At 42.7% G+C, this 22,329-nt stretch overlaps 1 protein-coding gene across 4 annotated transcripts in view; it reads left to right on the top strand.

Annotated features, from left to right (window-relative positions):
• ARL15 (ARF like GTPase 15) overlaps positions 1 to 22,329 on the top strand; it is an 841,607-nt gene that overhangs the window by 148,835 nt on the left and 670,443 nt on the right. The window lies entirely within an intron of this gene.

Genomic DNA, 22,329 nt, shown 5'->3' with positions numbered 1-22,329 from the left:
TGCATCACTCTGTCATAATATGCATGCACCGATTCACTTGAATCTTGTCACTCTCATGATCTAAAACCAATTTACCGGTTTATGGGAAACCTTTCTTTTCAAATGCTCAGTCACCTCTTTATACTTCTGCATAACAACTAGAGATGGTTTATTTTGTTGACACTTCCCTCTTGGGTTTTTCAATTGACCAATTTACAAATCATTTACACTTATTCCATAAATCCCTTGGGATAATAATTTCAAGCAATGTATTCAACCATGTCCAAAGCACCTTTGAAATAGTTACAATCCTTTCCGCCCCTGTATTCCACTTCTGTCAATGGAAATTATTTTTGACACTCTTTTCACTCTCAGAATCGCCTATGCTGAAATTTTTCTTCATTCTACTCTTTTTTGATACTTCAGACTGATCAGGTGGTTCCGTCTATGCCTGTTGAAAATGTGTTATATCCTACTATCGCGTCTCTAACAAGTCTATGAGAGTATCTTGACATTTTTGGGTTTTGGAGAAATTAATTCACTTAGAGCCAGTCCTAAAAAATTTAACTCACAAATTCCCTTTTGTTTTAAATCTACTCACAATTTTTTAGCCAATTCCTGACGTTGCTCAGATTCTTGATAAGGCTTCTGCATTCATATAAGCCAACTCATCTTTAGTGTATTTTCTAATTTTGCCTTTATCAATTCCTGTTTCTGCCATTAATTCATAATCTCCATGATCTCACTATTTGAAGACAAACTAAAAGCTACCTCCTCTTATCTTACACTCAACTCTCCTGCTCCTGTTTCCTGCACCCGTGCTCTCACATGAGCCTCATTTTACAGATATGGTCTTGCTCAGTCCATAAACTCATTCTCTTCCTGAGAATCACTCTCATTCTTTTCAGTCTCTTTTATGTCCTCATTTGTGTCATCTTTTGTTTTTATTTTTGTCTGATTCTTCAGTGATCACCAGGAAGGTACCTATAATTTCTAGCACTTTCTACCTCCAAGCCCTCTTCTTCAATCTCACATTCATCCAGTGGTTGACAGCCTTACCAATTTTTCCTTCCAGCATTTTCTTATTTGCTCTCTTGTTCCCCACGTAGTCCTACTCATTCAAGGCTTCAAACTGCCCAGGTTTAGGCTGAGGCTTCATCTCAAACATGGCATACCTCATACTCTCAATATTTTTCAGTTCCTATGAACAATGGACAGGAAACTATGTTTTTTTTAGGTTGAGCCTGTGAGAGCATGCACTAACGCATGTGCTCTCGCTTGTGAGACTCTTGTGTTTAATAATGGGCTTGGAACCCGCCTACAGTTTACCATTGGTTGCCATCATTTTCGCTCTTCCTTGGTGTCTTCTCATTGGGCTTCAATTACCATGCATCACTTCCTTATATTTCAGTGGTGCACAGCCCAGGTACACATTAATTACCTTTGATTAGTGTCCATCCGCTGGCCATCCGCGACAACTGGTGATGAAATAACCTACAGTGAAGCCCAAGAAATATTAACGAGTAAAAAACAAAAAGTGTGAGAGTTCTTTTTAGTCCGTAATCTTTTCCTCTCTGTATCGGTCACTCCCGATGCCTTGTGCATTATTTGAGCAGCCACTAGATATGCCCACTGCAGGAGTGGCCTCAGGAAAGCGCATGGAGATGCATCCAATGTAAGAATACAGTCCTATTTCCATTCTTTTATGCTCTTCAAGGCCTCCCCGGACCCGTGCAAAGCCTGTGCCCGTGCAATGCTTCACAGGGTCTCTGTGCTACTTATTCTTCACCTCGCCCCCATCTGGTGCTCCCTCCCCAGCACCTCCCTTGTTTTGATAAAGTAAAATAAAAGAAAAAAAAGAAAAAAAGAAAAATCCCTATGATGGAAGCAGCGGTCGCCGGGTCATAGTGTTTTTTTTTAGTTTTTTTTTAGTAGTAATGCTCTCTACAGCACATGCACTCTCTTTCATAGGCGAGACCTATTGGCTTTGCCAATGCTTGTTATTGTCAGCAGTAATTCTATTCCGTTTTTGAGCCATTGTTATGTAGGTAACAACTGATCATTAGCATCTTGCGAGCATGGGTACCATTCAGGTGTGCGGAGTATCCTCCATTAGCAGAAATCGCTGGGTTGTTCAGATACATACCCAATGTATCTCAATTTACAATACACAAAAACTAATTCACCCTATCACATCACAACTTTAAAACAATATTTGAAATAAATACCTGAAACCAAAACGAATAGCTTGTCTATCTCCTGGGAAAGGGATGGAAAATCAGAATCACCACAGGAAGAAGAAAAGGACACCACAGGAAGGGCAGTATTTTCAGCCACACTAAGTTAGGTTCTTGATGAGTGATAACCCATCTTTGATTCAGTGCATCTATTTCCCATGCACAAAGAAGAGATGGACACCACTCTGATTAGTTCATACATAGCTAAACCATAATGGACTTCACAGCTTTAACCCTATAACCTGACATGACCCCACACACATTTCCAGCAGACAACCTTAATATTTGCCTTTAGATCTTAGATTTCCATAAATCCCCTAACCTTTCGCATTAATCCAGAAATCCTTTACACATAAATAACATTAAATTTTATGCAAGAATACAATTTAAAACAACTCCAGCAATTCAGGTTCAACATTAAAGTGCAGCACAGGTTTTAATGCATGCATAAAACAAAACAGCATTGGCATGAAACCGTGGTTTGCACACGCGACAGAACAATTACCTCACTCCAAACCACACATCACAAGACAACAGGAACACACCATCACAAACCACATAAAAATCCTCATATGCACACAAGACAGCTGAATTCACAAAGCCCTAGTGATACTCATGAGATACAACTGTCGCCATCTTCAAGAGGACAGCTGCATCTGGTGTACTACTGCTAGTCCACCTATAATTATCCATGTGATTCCAGGAGCCCCTAACTCTGACAATTTTTGAGGGGTTCACATTTCAATTTTGCACCGAATTTGCACTAATTTGCCCAGTTTCCACAAACCAAATGCCTGTAAATTTCCTTTGCCATCAAAATCTGTTGGCACTTTGCACTATTACCAAAGAGCTGACTAGACGGATTGGGCCATGTTAGTCTGAAAGGACAATGGCCCAAGGCAGATATAAAGAACCTACGTAACAGAAGATTCAAAGTCCAAAACATGAATGTTTATTTCGAAAGTAAAAGGCAAATGGTTAGTCAATTCAAATTAGTGTAAATATCCTACAAGAGAAATTCTTAGGTATGAAAGCAACAAAATGACTAATATGAAGACTGCCTCTGGAGAATGAAGAAATGCTTTGCCACACATCCCAAAATCCGCACATTTTATAGTTTCAGGAGAGTAGAAAATAATGCTCTCTACATACCGTGAGGTGGTAACACGGGGCTGAACTAATAAAGTTACGTGGCAAAAAACAATCAACATTACAAAAATTGTGTTAGGTAAAACAGGCACACTCTAGGAGCCACCTAAAATTAATAACAAAACTCTCCTTTAACCTACATACAAAGGGAGTACACAATAAACCCTTTACAAGTGAATAAGAGCAAAATGAACCAGCAGACAGCATCAGCCTTGCACATTTGCAACGTTACATGCCCGTCTCCAACATTCTTCCTCTGTAGCACATTAGGTGATAAAGTGCAAATAAACATCATGGAGAAGATCACGTTCATGTCTGTTTTATAAAAAAGGAAAAACACAAAGTTAGCTGACAGTGAAACGGGACGAGTGATCCAGTAAATTTATTTTGCGGCCTTCTCTTGTTAATAAATGTGCTCTAACACACTGGACTGCATTGTGGTGGTTCCAAAACTCTAGTTCTTTCTTTTCCACCAGCACAAATTATCTTCAAAGTAAGGTTCTTTGAGTGTTCATTACTCTTATATTATTAGTTCTGATGTTGAGGGTCTCTCTAGTAGTCCTTTAGGTATGTGGCTAGTGACTGTAACTAGGTTTGTAATTGAGCATCTCATTCTGGTTAACCTATGCCAAATGCTGCTTTGTCTGACTTAAAATGGTGTGTGGCTTGGCCCTAATACATTTCAGCCGCCCATGATTATTAGCAAGGCACTTGGATGAGGTGAAGGTAGAAGGTAGAAGAGGGGAAAAGTAGATAGGTGGTTGAGGTAGGGTCATTGGTTATTTTTTCTACACCTGTGCATTAAATCATCTCATATCACTTACAGTTTTGAAGGGCATAATCAGTAGGGAATGCTAGAATAATTATAACATTCAAGTGTTTTGCCACTATTCTTAAATTATAACACGAGTGAGACATGTCCTTGCTGTTAACTGGAGTTCCTGGTGTCAGGTATCCCTTTTTACTGGTGGACTCCTTTGAATGCAAACTATTAACCTATCACTGCTGCTGTACCCTCCCTTTATGCTAGTTATGCCAAGTCTAAAAGATATGTAAACTAGTTTAAGGTACCTTGAAGTCTTCCCTCTGGGTGCATTGCACTGCAGCCTTCTTGCTTTTACACAATTGAATCAACATAATGAGCGATTTTTGACAATAAAACATGCTGTTATTGGTGTATTTAGACCAGTTCTTATTATGAGCTGGAGGTTGCAGGTGGAGCCCACCAGCACTTATTTTGGGGCCCAGCACTTTTATTTCCTCAACAGACTGAGCCAGAGTACGAGAGAAACACAGAAGAGGGCAAGAAGGAAGGGAAAGACGGAAAAACAGTGACAAGGAGAGAAAAGGGAAAGTCTGGAGGTGGATTAAAGAACCATGAGGTGCAGTCAAAACTTTGCAGCTTTGGTATTCAGTACCCTGATCTTCAATAGCATGTGCCGCAGACTTATGAACAAAATATTGGGCATAGAATTATTCTTTTACAAATTAAGCATGGAATTAGACAACATATTTAACTTATCCAAATTATTACCCTGTTCTTATTTACAACCAGGCCTAAATCTTGCTGTTTACCTGAAGAGAGAAACGGATAGTTGCTGGATATGCTTCCAGTAGTTAGCAGCTAGAACATATTTGAACGGGTCTGGATGGTTTATACAGTTATAGTTATTATGAATGGTTTGAGCTTTTATGAATTATCCATACCATAAAAATTAGGCCAGCCTAAACCGGAAAGCTTCAGTGTTCACCTGAAAGCAGTGCTAAACATCTGTTCCTTGTACAAAGAATCAGGTCCAGTGCCACTAGGACTAAGAGAGTGGGAGATGCTGCAGCCCCACCAGATAACCTCGAAGAACTTCAGATGAGGATAAATAATACAATAATGAAGCTCATGAAGTGTTTTTCTTCTGCAGCATTTGCTGTGTTTTCAGACAGGTTAAAATACCAGGCAAAAACTTTAGACAAACTTATTTAAGGTGGGTCCCTATATTTTTAGGTCAAGCGAAAGTGTACGACCTATAGTATTCTTTTAGTATACTTCTGTGGGCTTAAAGCTATTTCATTTGTTCATTTCAGTGTCATTTAAAAATCCTTGCTTGCTAGTGGTCAGTCATGCCCCTTTGTCCCTCCTTTTTCTCTTTTAGAGCAGGGACTAACTACTATATATTTGTGCTTTGTTGTGTCTATCTGTTCTTTGCGGGACTTTTTTTCCTTGGTTTCCTGCTCGTGTTCGGCGAAGCTTCCCTTTTCATTTGCAGAGAATTCTTGCTCTCAGATAACATAACCATGTTGTTCCTGCTTAAATTTCACATGCTGTACTTAATCTTGCATTCTCTGAGTGTTTTTTTTTTTTTTTTTTTTCAGCCAGCATATTACTCTTGTCTCCCCCCCCCTCATAACCTGAATGAACAGCGTAAACCTTTTCTCAAAACGGATGCCGTACTTCATTTTTCAGCACAGGGCCTGAAAGTCATTGAGTATGTGTTGAATTCAAGATTGCAGAGTGCATTATTACCTTATGTGGCCAAAAGAGGTTTGAAGGGACACCTAGTGACAGCCTGAGTTACTGCACCCTTTTTCTGCTTTGTGCACATTAGAACAGTAAATGTTGCAGTTTTTTTTAACAGCCAGCATATTATAAGTGTAAAAATTTCAGATGGGTCCCAGGCTACAGGTTTATCATTCATATTCGTCCAAGGAGGTGGCATTTTGAGGGTGGGTGAATACCACCACCTAATTTAAAACAAGAGGTAGTATTTTTATAGGTGAGGGAAGGGTGTGAGTGCTTTACATGACTTCATGCACAGCAGTTACCTTTTGTTGTTCCTCATGGGGCGGGGGTGCATTTATCACTACATTTGCAAATTGTGGAAGGAAACACTTTATTTCTGTGTGGACAGTGTTACGTCAGCTGTGGGGTGTCAACACTGCTTTCAGAAGTAAGTGCATTTAACCTTTTGTGGGCCTAGACCTTGTAACCTCATTGCAGATGCTTTTAGGGTTAAGGTAGGTGTGAGAGTTTAGCAACATTTCATTCTAAGCTGATGGAACACTTGCAGTGTTCTGATGAATGTGTGGCTGGGTGCTAGAGCACCGATGTTTGTCTTAAAACCATGGGGAAATTATTTAGGGTGGTATCTTAATCCCTCCCACCCAAATATGTATGGGGAGGACTGCTATTAGAAGCTATTGAAAGCAGATCATTAGATTATTTTTGATCTGGGTTAGGTTCAGGACTTCTTTGGTTACTGTTTAGCTCGGCAGGTGACAATTCTGTTTTTTAGATCTTCACAATACAAAGTCTTTTTTTCATCTGACAGGAGGACTTAGATGGCAAAATGCATTTGATGGTATAGTCATTAGCAAGTGTTTTGTTATTTTCGAGTACTGCCTGCTTTATCGCCTCTATGAACTTTTACTGATTTTTTTTGTGCTGCGGACTGTTAGCTTGTCAAGTGAGGCTTAAAGTCCTTCACATAAGTGCAAGCTCCTTTCACACTATCCAGGATCTCAAATCGACACATGCAATGCAGTGAAATATCCGGCCTCTCTGCATGGCTACCAAACCAAAGTCTCTTGTGATGGTGACCTTGTGAGGAGGGTATGGGGAGAAGAGAAAAATGTGTTAACGTAACCATGTTGTTCCTGCTTACATTTCACATGCTTTACTTAATCTGGCATTCTCTGTGAATGTTTGGTTTTCCCAAGATGTTGTTACTAACCTTTTTTTCAGCCAGCATATTACTCTCGTCTTCCCTCCCTCATAACCTGAATGCAGTAAACGTTTTCTCAACACGGGTGCCGCACTTAATTTTTCAGCACAGTGCCCGAAAGTCATTTGGGATGTGTTGAATTCAAAATTGCAGGGTGCAGTACCTTATGTGGCCAAAAGAGGTCCCAAGGGACACCTAGTGACAGCCTGTGGTACTGCATCCTTTCCCTGTTTCATGCACATTAGAACAGTAAACGTTGCATTTTCTTTTCAGACCGTATATTATAAAAGTATAAAAGTGCTAATATAACCATGTTGTTCCTGCTTACAATTCACATGCTTAACTTAATCTTGCATTCTCTATGGGTGTTTGCTTTTTCCAGGATATGGTTACTTTTTTTTTTTCTCAGCCACATATTACTCTTGTCTCCCCTCCCTCATAACCTCTTTCACATTTTCTGGTTCTCCAGCGCCACAAAGTCAAACGAATGGCAATAGCGCTATGCAAGTATCATCACTCCACGGCACACAAAAAACTAAAGTAAAAAAAAAAGCCATTTTCAACGCCAAGAGCTCTAACTTTCAAAAATGCGAGACCGATTGCATTGTAAAGGCTTGTTATTTTCCTTTCTTTGACTGCACACTGTCCTTGAACCTAATGACACTGTCCTTCCATGTATGGATGTATGAAAGGAGGCTGCAGCATGGCAGGTTTTCTTTTTTTTTTTTATAACTGAGGTAAACAAAAACATGTTACTAAACTTAACGTGCATGTTATTTCAAAAGTATTTTAACCATACTATTCATAATTATGAGGAGAGACTGGAAAAAACATTTAAGTAGGTTGAAAATAAATCAAGAGACATTACAGTAACGTTTATATTATACATTTTGACGACTGTAAGACTAAAATCGTTTTCTTTGAGGCAATCCAAAAGCATTTTTAGCCAGAAACATAGGGGTACAGCTAAAAACGTCTTCATTTACTCCTGCCAGAAATTCACAGAAGGAATCCTAGTGGGCGTAAATCGGTTTACTACTGAGGATTTTTCCGCTAGCACCCCCCTCTCTGAAAATTGTTTCAGCACCACTGATCAGGTCATTTGTGGTTTCTTTGAAAGTAAATCTGTTCACTTTTCTGTATGGGGATGATGGAGCAAGCGGTTTGATGCAGAGACTAGTTTACCTGAACAGGATTCTCCTGGAAATTGCTGCACGTTCTGCTGAGCATATTTTCCAAGTGACTGGACCCCGTTCCAACCCAGAGGAAGAATTGTGCCCCTTTGCCACAGGTGACGATATGTACACTCAAAGATCATCTCAAGTTACACTGATATCTACTTACTGTGTTACCCCTTTTTTTACTAGGCTTCTTGGTGCTGCAGAGGATAGAACACAGGTAGAACTTAATAAAGTAGTTGTTAAACTGAGCTGAAAAGAGAGGTTAGACAATTTGGCTTGACAACTATGAGTCCAACGGAGGCGAGGCAGTTATTTCGTTGTCAGCGGTTTCCTAAATCTCTATAGGTTGGATTCTTGATGCAGATTTAAGATCTGCTGAAAGGCCAGGGTCGCCAAAGTAGCAGTATGGGTACTGGGTTCACAGAGAAGTGTCCGTTTTCCCCTGGTAGATGCCATTTACACTTTGTTGACAGCACCTCAAGATTTTAGGAATGGAAAGGTCTGTGTGTGATCCCCATGGCCTTAAAACACTCTTGTGAACAGGGAGCAAATGTACTGAACGCAACATAAGTGAAATATGACCACAACAGGAGATGCCAGAGATTAAACGTTGCTATGGCATTCTGGATTAAGGTACAGGCTAGATAAATAGTGTTGCAGTAGTCCAGATGAGACTGGGGTAGGGTGTTAAGGGCTGCCTTGAAAGCGGGCAGGATTGATGAATGGAAGGATCCATTTGAAGGTCTTAATATGAAAGTAGCATGTATTGGAAACTTTGGACACCTGTGCATCTAACGACAGACGGATGTCAATATAAACGCTAATCTTCTTCATGACTTTGGGGACTGTAGTGAAGGGTCTAATATGTCTGACTAGAGGCTTTGGCTCCAGCTAGCAGTTGAAAGTTAAGTCGGCAAGTGTTCTGCTTAGCCATCCATCAACATGTTAATGAGAGACACTTTATTAGGGATGGTATATAGGTAATCCTAGACTGGCTGTGAGAGACTAAAGACCATTTGCCTGTCATTTATGTGCAAGTAGACCTGGCCCTTGCTACTGTTAATTAGCAAGTGGTCTTGTGTACATGTTGAAAAGATGTGGTGATGGTCCAGACCTCTGGAGGGCACCACGTGTGATATCTCTTGGTTCTGAGCAGTATAGGTTTAGAGAAATGGCCTGACTTGTATTCGGTTATCCAGAAATGATTGTTACCAGGCTAGAGCATGTTTTTTGCGTCATCACTCTGGCCTCATTAATTGTGGAATTAGCCCTTACCATGCATGCCTTTACCTCACACAATAAGTATATTTAAAGTGAGAGAGAGAAAGGAAGAGAGAACTAGAGAAATAGTGTATGTGTTTGCGTGTGTGTGTGTGTGTGTGTTCACTGAAAAAAACAATGGTTAAAGTAAATTTATGAATAGGTGTGATAAAAAGATCAGTTTTGTTTTATAAAAACATTAGAAATTTACTGAAAAAAAACAAAGGTTAAAGTGATGTGATAGTTAGGCGAATATCTGGGTGACAACATTAACGTTAATGTTTTGAGCTAAAAAAACACAGTAGTTCACAAGGTATTGTTAACTGAGCTAAGTATAGCTTGCACCCCTGCAATGCACTGCTTAGGCCCTCACATATTACTTCACTCATGACATGTTCTGTGACATCATTTATGACATCTCAAATGACATCCTGATGACTTCACTGATGACATCATCCAGGGAATATGTTAGTTTGTTTCATAGTTTACAGAGTGCCTGGTAACTACCATGTTACTTCTTTACCTAATGTTCTAAAGCCTGTGTCCAGCCAATGGGTGTAAGTGTTAGCAAAAAACTTGTGCTGCATCATAGTGTGTAGTGGTATTGAGCACAGTATAAATGTTTGTATTGAATAGTAACTCTGTCTGCAAGTGACCGTTGACAATCTGTGTCCAGTATTTTCCACACAAGTTTTGGTTGTACAGAAAATATTTCCAACAGGGAAATATTCAACGTACTACATACTAAGTATTGTAAGCAGCCTTGAGTTGTTAGACAGAATCGTCTCAGCGTGACTATTTCTACAGGACACAGAAATATGTGTGCACCAGGAACTAACCTATGTACATATGCTTGATTTGCCTCAGAAGATGGGCTACCTGTGAAGTTTTCACCACTGTATGAAGGCTGAAGGTTTGAACGTTAGCACCTTCAGACCACGGTTGTTTTAAGCGAATAAGCCTTTCTTTGGACACGTTTTGAATTGAGTATACTCTGTTCTGAGTAGATACTTTAGTAATATTCTGTTGTGTATTTCTTATGAGAGTTTCACTGTTTGCAAACAGTGTGGTACAGAGTAAACTCTCTCCATAGCGGAAACAGTTTACAGGACCCACTTTTCTAGTCATAGCGACTCCGTTTCTCAATGAAAGGTTTGTGACTGGAGGGGTTTGATACTGATAAAGACTGTCCGTAGTAGGACATTAATTATGTAACAGAAGTTGAGTATCTGGAGGAACTTGGTTTTCTCTGCACAGTTGTCATCAGACTGAACACTGTGTGCAGAAGGAGTTACCCTTCTATCAGTAGTTGATAGCCAACATGAACTCGGCTACATAGGAAGTGTATGGTTTAGGATCAGTGTTGCACATAACACAAGCTTGGTTCACCTAAGCGGGTTGTAAATATGATGGCATTAATGATAGTTCATATTGTTATGATGTATTTTGTGCTTACTTTCAGACCTCTAATGCCATACTCATTTATAGAGCAATGTTTGCAAAATAAGGCTGGATGATGTAATCAGTGATGCCATTTGAGATGTCATCAGTGATGTCCTAGAACATGTCAAAAGTGATGTAATACTTAAGGCAATAAGGAGTGCATGTGGGTCACAAGTTATAGTTAACTGTGTTAATTATTTGTGCTAAATGTCTGTGTTTTTTAAAAGACCTTTTAGTTCAAAACATTAATGTTGTTGCTGAGATAATCACCTAAACGTCAGTTTAACACTAGGTTTTTTCAGTGAAAAAAATAAAATATCTATCTATCTATCTATCTATCTATCTATCTATCTATCTATCTATCTATCTATCTATCTATCTATCTATCTATCGATCTATCTTGCTGGCGGTCACCAGTAGGTAGTTATAGATAGGACCTAGTTCCATAGGAAAATCGTTATTTGTTTTGCCAATAACTTTGGTGGCATTTGACGAATCTTCACGATATTTTCAAAATTAGTATAGCAGTCAGTTCAGCTGCTGTCTTGAAAGTTTCGGGGTGATTCGTCTAGTGAAGGCTGAGGAAAAAAGTGAGTGGGTCCAAAATGCACGTTTCCATGCAATTTCCTATAGGGATTTTGAACCCAAATACAGTCCGAAGCACTGGACTTAATTTCAATAAGTTTGGCAGGAAGGTAGCACTTGGTCAAGAAAGCACCCTATTTGTGATTTGGTGAAAATCTGTTCTGTAGTTTTAGAGATATTACAGGAAAAACAAATTTGTATATGTAGGGATGTAGAGGCTCCATGGATCTCGGAGATCTATGCTGAGATCTGATTGGCTGCCAACAATTAAGCCAAGAGGTGTTGGAAGCAATTTTGGGACTCTTTGCCTCAACTGAGTCCCAAAAGAAATGTAAAAAAAAAATGGAGGATCCACAAATCTGGTGAGAAGAAAAAAGAAAAAAAGCTCGATCTCCTGTGCTTGTTTACAATATAGCCCCCGAGTGGGCCAGGTTCCAGGGACATGCAGCAGTTAAAAAAGCAAGATGGGGGAGGGCATGGGCCCCCTTCCTAAGTCCCTTGAAGCCCCGGGGGCCACCACCTATCTGGGGCTTTTCAAAAATATTGGAGGATAGCTGCCCGGATCCCTTTCAGTTGAGTTTTTATGAGCCCCCGGGACCACTACCTCCCCTGGGCTTGATTTTTAAAATGGAGGGGGGCTGTGCAGACCCCTCTCCTGTGGCTGTTTGAAGCCCCGGGGGCCATCAAATCCTCGGGGCTAAATGAAAAACATTAAATGGGGGCCCCCCGGAGCGTCCGGGACCTCCATCTGCCTGGGGCCCATGAAATAATTAAAACTGGGAGGGTGCCGCAGGTCTCCCTACTGGGCCCTGTACGGGAACCACCACCTGCCTGGGACCAGTCCATGCAAACTAAGGGAGGGGGGCTGCGCTGCTCTGCTCCTGGAGCCATTAATGGCTTTGGGGGCTGCCACTCCCCAGGCCAAGCTCCTGCTGTCTCCTGATGTGCAAACTCTATAGCAGTTTGCTTTCGCTTGATGGGAGCTTTGACAGCTCCCACCAAGCGAGAGCAAACACTAACTCCGCTTCCAGCAAGCGGGAGCTAAAAAACTGCTTCTGCTCACTGGGAGCAACGTTTTCATCTGTTTCCCCGCCCGCTGTCATGTGGGCACGGAAACAGATAAAATGATTGTTTCCGCACTCAAGGAGCTGCATTTCTTGCAGCTCCCTACTTGTGGGAACAATGCAGTTCCTCAGGAAGCAGGGAGCCAGCTGGGACCACTGGGGCATTCCGGCTCCCCCTGCAGTTCCAAACAGTGCACACTGGGTGTCCGGGGTGGGGCATGGCACCCAGGTACAAGTGTCCGGGTCCTGGGAGATGTGGCCTCTGGGGCCAAAATCAGCCCTGGGAGAGGGGCCACACGGCTCCCCATCCCTCTTTCAATAATTGTTCAGGGCCCGAGGGATGGAGGCCCTGGAACCCTAATCGGGCAGGGAAGGGGGACCTATTGGGGCTTGGCCACAGGCAAAGCTCTGAGACCAGCCCCCGCAGCACACATCAGAGGCCGTGCGTGGCGCAGAGATGAGTGCTTATAGAGGGATGGCTGCAGCCCAGCCCAGCCCAGGCCAGGCTTTGTATGCCCAAAGGTTGTTGGTGGCGCTAGGTTGGACGGATCGGGGGATGGCTGCATGGCCTAGCTTGCAGCTAACCCCCGCCACAGACGGGCAAAGGACATGCACAGCGGTGGTTGGATTAATGTAAAGTAAGTGAATATTACTTAACGTTAAAAAAAACATAGAAATTCACTGAAAATCAAAGGTTACAGGGACAGTATAGTTAGGAAATGGAATTTGAAACGCCATAGAAATTCACTGAAAAAAACAAAGGTTACAGGGACGTAATGGTTAGGCTCACATTTTACTCCCACAAAACCATAGAAATTCAGCAGTTGTAGTTATGGCTATCTCAAGTAACTATAACGTGTGCCCTAAGGTGACTATAACCTGCGCTCTCGGTAGTCACTGCTAATTACCCCAGATACTGCATCACTCATGACATCTTTTTATAGCATCATTAATAATATCAATGTAACATTTGCAGGAAAATTATTTATGACATAACTGTGCATGGTGGGGACGGGAGTCATAGTCACCTTATGCAGAAGTTATTGTTACTTGAGAAAACCATAACTATAACTGCTGAACTTCTATAGTTTTGTGCAAATAAAATGTGAACCCAACATCCCTGCAACCTTTGTTTTTTTTTTAAAACAATTTTTAATTATTTCTATGTTTTCTTTTTTAATTCTATTACCTAACTGTAACGTCCCTGTAACCTTTGTTTTTTTTCAATACATTTCTATGTTTTATTTTTTAGTGTTAAGTAATTTTTAATTATTTACATTAATCCAACCAGTGCTGCGCAGGCCTGTGGCCGTGTGTGGCGGGGGGTGGCCGCAGGGCAGGCCCTGCAGCCATTCCCGCATTGACCCAACCCCGCACCATGCACGGCCTTTGGCCATGCGCAACGGGTTAGCCACTCTGCCTGGCCTGCGGCCAACACTCCATAAGCACCCAAACCTGCGCCATGATACGGCCTTTATCAATACAAGAAATTAGACCATCGGAATTGAAATCCTGCCGTACTTTCCAGAAAGGCTTTACTTTAATACTCACTACTTCCAAGACCTGTTACTTTTATTTTTGATACTTCTTTGTTTTGACTATCAATTGATTATATATTTGGCAGTGTTGACAGTTTCGTAGCTGATTTTTAAAGCTAAAATATAGGTTTATAAATCTGTTCGAATTGCCTGTTTTTTCCAGATGTATTTTGAGCAGTAAATTAAATCAGGAAACGGTTTTCCCTCTGGGTGACAGTTTTTTGCTCAAAATAGTAGCTTATAGCAAGACCGCCCTGCTGCTGGTGACACTGCATGATGAAAGCAGTAGACCAGATGCTAACTCGAACATCAGGGATCCATGCATGAATTTGCTGCAGTAGCTGCTTACATTGTGCAGAGTCTGGGAAATGTGTTTCCTAGTGCAGAGGTATTAATGTGTTCATGAGCTACATACATCTCCAAAGACTGCACAAGATGCCAGTCAAGCCTAAAGGATGATTTTGAAAATTGTGTTTGTATCTTCCCTTAAGCATCCTAATCATTTAACCAGAGCCCGTGGTCACTGGGACAGACAAAGAAGCCAATGTGAACACAGGGTACACAGTTCACAGGGATTGCATGCACCCAGCCTTCTCTCCTTGGAAGGGTGTTGATCCCCACTCCATCAGAGCATGAAAAGCCTGGTGATAAATGCTCAATTGCTACCAACCTGTCTAGCAGGAGAGTGAGTTTGTCGTAGGTCCCCAAGGACATAGTGTTTTTGTTTGGAGTGTGATGTTATTTGTTGTTCTGGGTCCTCTGCTAGTTATCTGTTCTTCTTACACACAACAGCTAAGGAGGAGGTGCCTTCGGGCCCTCTTTAGAAACAATTCCTTCTATTCATCTGTGGCTCCTGGTTTAGGATTCGCTTTCATGGGCCCACTCGATCCTACATGTTTTAGTTAACCCAGGTTGCCCTGAAGGAGAGGAAGTTGGTGATACAGTTTACAAGTTTTGGAGTAAACTCTTGAGTTCACTTGCCATAGCTATGGGTTCACTCATAAAGCAGAGGTCATCCAAGTTCACCAGTCATCAGCTTGGGAAACCGTGACCTGAATAGTATGGGGTCTGTGATCAAGGTTAGGAAAGAGCTGGTGTGCAAGTTTCGATGGAAGAAAAGAGTAAGATGTAGACATTCTTGGCCGTATTTGAAGAGCAGTGTTCATGTACCCAGCCTCCTTTTTTTGGAATGTTCACAGCAAGAGCCCCAAGTATGACCACTGAAATTGGTCAGGCTTAATTGTATGGCGAAAATACTTGGTGCAAATTTTAGAAACTTGGGCAAAGCATGATTAGTGTCCTCTGTCAACTTATCACCATATGGGATTCTTCGATCTCCAGTTAGTTTGCACAGAACTACTGACTTCCTGGAAATGTATTAATATATGCTAAATTTACAGTATGTGAATATGTAGTTAATCCTTTGCATCTCTGGTAGAATAGGTATGGGTTCCTCAGCATGAACTATGCCCCAATAAGGGATCAAACGGGTGTCCGTAGACTGGGCAAGGAGTTAGCAGCGCTTCTGGAAATATGGCTGGAACTATGTGAGGCCACTGTGTCACAATGTAACTAGAAAGAACAAGCGTTGGCAAAGCCAATAGGTCTGGCTGGCAGGTTGAGACCTCTGTAAAATATTACAGAAAAGCCTTCTACAGTAAAAGAAAATTAGTATTGAATGTAATAAGAATTTAATGTGTGATGTTTCAACATATTTATCAATTGTAAATTTAGTCCCCTATTGTAGGAAGTTGGCTCTGTATGTGCTATTTCAAAGTAAGGAATAGCATGCACAGAGTCCAAGGGTTCCCCTTAGAGGTAAAATAGTGGTAAAAATAGATAATACTAATGCTCTATTTTGTGGTAGTGTGGTCGAGCAGTAGGCTTATCCAAGGAGTAGTGTTAAGCATTTGTTGTACGTACACATAGACAATAAATGAGGTACACACACTCAGAGACAAATCCAGCCAATAGGTTTTTGTATAGAAAAATATCTTTTCTTAGTTTATTTTAAGAACCACAGGTTCAAATTTTACATGTAATATCTCATTCGAAAGGTATTGCAGGTAAGTACTTTAGGAACTTCAAATCATCAAAATTGCATGTATACTTTTCAAGTTATTGACAAATAGCTGTTTTAAAAGTGGACACAGTGCAATTTTCACAGTTCCTAGGGGAGGTAAGTATTTGTTAGGTTAACCAGGTAAGTAAGACACTTACAGGGCTCAGTTCTTGGTCCAAGGTAGCCCACCGTTGGGGGTTCAGAGCAACCCCAAAGTCACCACACCAGCAGCTCAGGGCCGGTCAGGTGCAGAGTTCAAAGTGGTGCCCAAAACACATAGGCTAGAATGGAGAGAAGGGGGTGCCCCGGTTCCGGTCTGCTTGCAGGTAAGTACCCGCGTCTTCGGAGGGCAGACCAGGGGGGTTTTGTAGGGCACCGGGGGGGACACAAGCCCACACAGAAATTTCACCCTCAGCAGCGCGGGGGCGGCCGGGTGCAGTGTAGGAACAGGCGTCGGGTTCGCAATGTTAGTCTATGAGAGATCTCGGGATCTCTTCAGCGCTGCAGGCAGGCAAGGGGGGGGATTCCTCGGGGAAACCTCCACTTGGGTAAGGGAGAGGGACTCCTGGGGGTCACTTCTCCAGTGAAAGTCCGGTCCTTCAGGTCCTGGGGGCTGCGGGTGCAGGGTCTCTCCCAGGCGTCGGGACTTTAGGTTCAAAGAGTCGCGGTCAGGGGAAGCCTCGGGATTCCCTCTGCAGGCGGCGCTGTGGGGGCTCAGGGGGGACAGGTTTTGGTACTCACAGTATCAGAGTAGTCCTGGGGTCCCTCCTGAGGTGTCGGATCTCCACCAGCCGAGTCGGGGTCGCCGGGTGCAGTGTTGCAAGTCTCACGCTTCTTGCGGGGAGCTTGCAGGGTTCTTTAAAGTTGCTGGAAACAAAGTTGCAGCTTTTCTTGGAGCAGGTCCGCTGTCCTCGGGAGTTTCTTGTCTTTTCGAAGCAGGGGCAGTCCTCAGAGGATGTCGAGGTCGCTGGTCCCTTTGGAAGGCGTCGCTGGAGCAGGATCTTTGGAAGGCAGGAGACAGGCCGGTGAGTTTCTGGAGCCAAGGCAGTTGTCGTCTTCTGGTCTTCCGCTGCAGGGGTTTTCAGCTAGGCAGTCCTTCTTCTTGTAGTTGCAGGAATCTAATTTTCTAGGGTTCAGGGTAGCCCTTAAATACTAAATTTAAGGGCGTGTTTAGGTCTGGGGGGTTAGTAGCCAATGGCTACTAGCCCTGAGGGTGGGTACACCCTCGTTGTGCCTCCTCCCAAGGGGAGGGGGTCACAATCCTAACCCTATTGGGGGAATCCTCCATCTGCAAGATGGAGGATTTCTAAAAGTCAGAGTCACCTCAGCTCAGGACACCTTAGGGGCTGTCCTGACTGGCCAGTGACTCCTCCTTGTTTTTCTCATTATTTTCTCCGGCCTTGCCGCCAAAAGTGGGGCCTGGCCGGAGGGGGCGGGCAACTCCACTAGCTGGAGTGTCCTGCTGGGTTGGCACAAAGGAGGTGAGCCTTTGAGGCTCACCGCCAGGTGTGACAATTCCTGCCTGGGGGAGGTGTTAGCATCTCCACCCAGTGCAGGCTTTGTTACTGGCCTCAGAGTGACAAAGGCACTCTCCCCATGGGGCCAGCAACATGTCTCGGTTTGTGGCAGGCTGCTAAAACTAGTCAGCCTACACAGATAGTCGGTTAAGTTTCAGGGGGCACCTCTAAGGTGCCCTCTGGGGTGTATTTTACAATAAAATGCACACTGGCATCAGTGTGCATTTATTGTGCTGAGAAGTTTGATACCAAACTTCCCAGTTTTCAGTGTAGCCATTATGGTGCTGTGGAGTTCGTGTTTGACAGACTCCCAGACCATATACTCTTATGGCTACCCTGCACTTACAATGTCTAAGGTTTTGTTTAGACACTGTAGGGGTACCATGCTCATGCACTGGTACCCTCACCTATGGTATAGTGCACCCTGCCTTAGGGCTGTAAGGCCTGCTAGAGGGGTGTCTTACCTATACTGCATAGGCAGTGAGAGGCTGGCATGGCACCCTGAGGGGAGTGCCATGTCGACTTACTCATTTTGTTCTCACTAGCACACACAGGCTTGTAAGCAGTGTGTCTGTGCTGAGTGAGTGGTCTCTAGGGTGGCATAAGACATGCTGCAGCCCTTAGAGACCTTCCTTGGCATCAGGGCCCTTGGTACTAGAAGTACCAGTTACAAGGGACTTATCTGAATGCCAGGGTGTGCCAATTGTGGATACAATGGTACATTTTAGGTGAAGGAACACTGGTGCTGGGGCCTGGTTAGCGGGGTCCCAGCACTCTTCTCAGTCAAGTCAGCATCAGTATCAGGCAAAAAGTGGGGGGTAACTGCAACAGGGAGCCATTTCTTTACACCTATGCATTACACTGCAGGCGCTCCATGTGAGGTGGAACGATATATTAAACACCCAGTACTAGGAGGAGGAAGAGATGTAGTCCTGTGGATGCAGCCAACGCCCACTCTGTTTATTTTAAAGAATGGTTAACAATATGCCTGCTGATAACTGTGCTTTCAGGCCAGACCTTAAAATGATAAAACAGCCCAGATTCAGAGGACATGTACAAGGGAATGTCTGTTGCTTATGATAGTAGCACCTACCCTAAGTAACACTGTGAACCAGTGCTCACAAAAGGTGGGGGTCATACAAAGCGACGTACTCAAGTTCCAGAGGCAGCTATAATTTTGCAAGCTGTGGAGGAAGAGACCACTGTACCATATCTAGTTCCATAATGGGTTGCGACATAGAGCTACAGGCACAACAAACCTAACCATCTCACCACTATTGTTATGGGGTCTCTAGTTGGCAGAGGTATTCACCCTTGTCCAAGTAGGGACCATAATCCTAGTCAGGATAATTCAAACAATCCAAATTATCCTGTGCCCACCGTCTGGTACCTTGGCACTGAGCAGTCAGGCTTAACTCAGAAGGCAATGTGACAACACCACAAAAACACCACACAGGTTTATAAAAATAGTTTATATTTAACTGAATAAAATAAAGTAAAAACAACAAAGATCCAATAAGCACAAAGTGAAATATCACTTTAAAAATGTTTAAAAGAGTCTCAATCCTTAGAAATAAACAGTTGTCTCTTTGTTACACACAGTACCTGATATGCGTCAAAAATAACGGCGCACGGAGACCGCAGAGGAGGAGATGTGTGGAAAAATAAGGTGATACATTGAATTTTACTACTAAGCACAGATGATGCATCGTTTTCTTCCATGCTACAAGGGATTTGCGTCGTTTTTCGGCACACAGTCTTGGTTCCTCACTGCGATGCAGGAATATTTTGACACCCAAGGATGATGCGTTGGAAATCCTTGATGCACTGGAAGAAGGAACAGGCGCTGCGTCGTTCCGGTACATGAGGCATTGAATTTTCCGTCGCAGGGTAGGCGCTGTGTCAAATTTTAGTCGGCTGTGCAGTGATTTCTCGGTCACAATGCAGGCTTCGTTCGTTTACTGCAGGGGTTGCATCGATTTTCGATGCACAAGGAAGTTCTTGAAGAGGTGAAGTCTTTGTTGGCCCTGAGACTTCAGAAACAGGAGGCAAGATCAATCCAAGTCCTTGGAGAGCACGTTTGGGGAAGGCACAGTCCTTCCAGCAGAGTCAGAGGCCAGCAGAGCAACAGCAGGGCAGCAGTCCTTTTTAGCAAAGCAGTCCAGATGAGTCCTTTGGGCAGCCAGACAGCTCCTCTGACATGGTGCAGGTGTAGGTCCAGAAGTGTCTGAGTTGGTTGGGTCAGGGACTCAGCAGAAATGCCTTTGAAGTGGGGGAGACTTCAAAGAGTGGTTTCGAAGTGCACAAGTTCCCCTTTCAGCCCAGTCTTGTCTGCCAGGGTCCCAGTGGAGGGTTTATCAGTCCATTGTGTGAGGGCAGGGCACTCGCCTTTGAAATGTAAGTGTCAGGCCCTCCACTGTTCCAGCCCAGGAAGACCCATTCAATATGCAAATGAATGTAGATGTGACTGAGTGTCCTGTGTTTGTGGTTGTCTGGATGAAATGCACAAGGTAGCTGTCAACCAGCACAGACCAGACGTTGATTGGAGACAGACTGTAAGGCACAGATGGTTTTAAGTGCAGAGAAATGCTCACTTTCTAAAAGTGGAATTTCTAAAATAGTAATATTAAATCCAACCTCACCAACAAGCAGGATTTTCTATTACCATTCTGGTCATACTAAATATGACCTGGTTACCCCTTTCAGAACAGAATCTACGACTCAAAAAGTATATGAGGGCAGTCCTAATGCCAATTTATAAAAGGAGCAGGCTTCACAGTAGTGGAAAACAAATGTAGGAGTTTTTCACTACCAGGACGTATAAACCACATATGTTCATGTCCTGCCTTTTACCTACATAGCACCCTGTCCTATGGATGTCCTATGGCCTACCTTAGGGCTGACTTATATGTAGAAAAAGGAGAATTTAAGGCTTGGCAAGTACTTTTAAATGCCAAGTCAAAGTGACAGTGAAACTGCACACTCAGGTCCTGCAATGGCATGCCTGAGACATGGTTAAGGGGCTACTTATGTGGGTGGCACAATCAGTGCTGCAGGCCCACTAGTAGCATTTAATTGACAGGCCCTAGGCACATGTATTGCACTTTACTAGGGACTTATAAGTAAATCTGATATGCCAATTGGGGATGAACAAATTTTACCATGTTTAAGGGGGACAGCATATGCACTTTAGCACTGGTTAAGAGTGGTAAAGTGCACAGAGTCCTAAAACTAGCAAAAACAGTGCCAGAAAAGTGGAGGGAGGATGACAAAACGTTGGGGGATGATGTGTCTGTGAGGTGAGTTACACGTGGGCCAGCTGCCATGGGGTACTGCATAACACTCCGCACCACAGACCTGTGCTCTGCTGCATGAAAGTCATTTTTTTCTTGCCTATTAATGCCCATGATTCTCAGGAAAGTTGGGTCAGGTTCAAGGTACATTGGTGAGACACTGTGTTGAATTTCCAGCACAAATATGGACCTGCACACAGATGATCACATGGTTTCCTTATGTGAGTAAATCACGGATGATGGAATAGCCACAAAGGGTGAGTAGTGGAGAGCGGACATTGGTGGCTCAGTGGTGATCTACATCCACTGGAGCAGTCTGGTTTTGACCTCATGGTTCAGTTTTCAGCACGCCCACTCGGCCTTTCATCTTTACGACATCAATAAAATGAGGAGCATTAAGTTGGGAAACAATACCATCTGTTATTGGGTGGAAGATGCTCCTAGGAGTGAACGTGCGCTTTACAAATGCGCCTCATGTTATGTTATATATCAGTAAATCCTGTCAAACAAAGGGTCTGCATGCCTGTGTCATTGGCCAGTTGGTGACCCCTGCAGTTTTAGAAGGAGCCCCTTACATTGTATAATCTTGGCAACTTTTTGCTTTGTTTCTTGATAACATTACCGTGGACCGAATACGTCAAATCTAATTCTGAATGAAGAAAATTGGAAGCTTTTTTTGGTCCTAATTCTCTCAAACTTTAACCATGGAGAATGAAGCTACGTGATAGAAACAATCTGTACATGAAAGATTTATTTTACTTCTGTCCTCTACAGTTTATTCCATTGCCTCTTTAAAATAACAAGTAATCCCTACAATATGCAGAAGGGTAGAATGTAGACCAGAATTATTTTTAAAAATCTGTTAGTATAGAACGTCAACCACATTATTAATGTTTGCACAAAGCCATGAATGTCTCTGGTAAATATTGTCATAGTCTATCTGCTTGAGTGCCTTATAAATAGAACTCAACCTCCAGGATATGATTCAATTCCGATTAAGTGTGAATGGACAGATTTGCAGTTGTCTGCATCTTCCAACTTCATGAAGTGTTTTTTCAAAACTTCAGCCTTTCCAATGAATTAAACGTTTTAAAAACGAGTCTTATAAATTACGGTAAAAAACACACAGCGAGAGAATGATCTAACAAAGACATGTTTTGTAAGGAAAAAATATCCCACAATTACCTTTTGAGGCTTAGTGTACTTGTCAGGATGTGCAGTTTGTGTCGACTTTGCAAAATCTTTTTACGGCAAGAAGATGCTGGATAGGATGTTAATGTGCTTTTGATTTACATATCTTAAGTA

This window comes from Pleurodeles waltl, chromosome 1_1 (assembly GCF_031143425.1).
Source record: "Pleurodeles waltl isolate 20211129_DDA chromosome 1_1, aPleWal1.hap1.20221129, whole genome shotgun sequence".
Lineage (NCBI taxonomy): Eukaryota > Metazoa > Chordata > Amphibia > Caudata > Salamandridae > Pleurodeles > Pleurodeles waltl.
The sequence above is the reverse complement of the archived record's forward strand: the minus strand, read 5'-3'. Positions and strand labels throughout refer to the sequence as shown.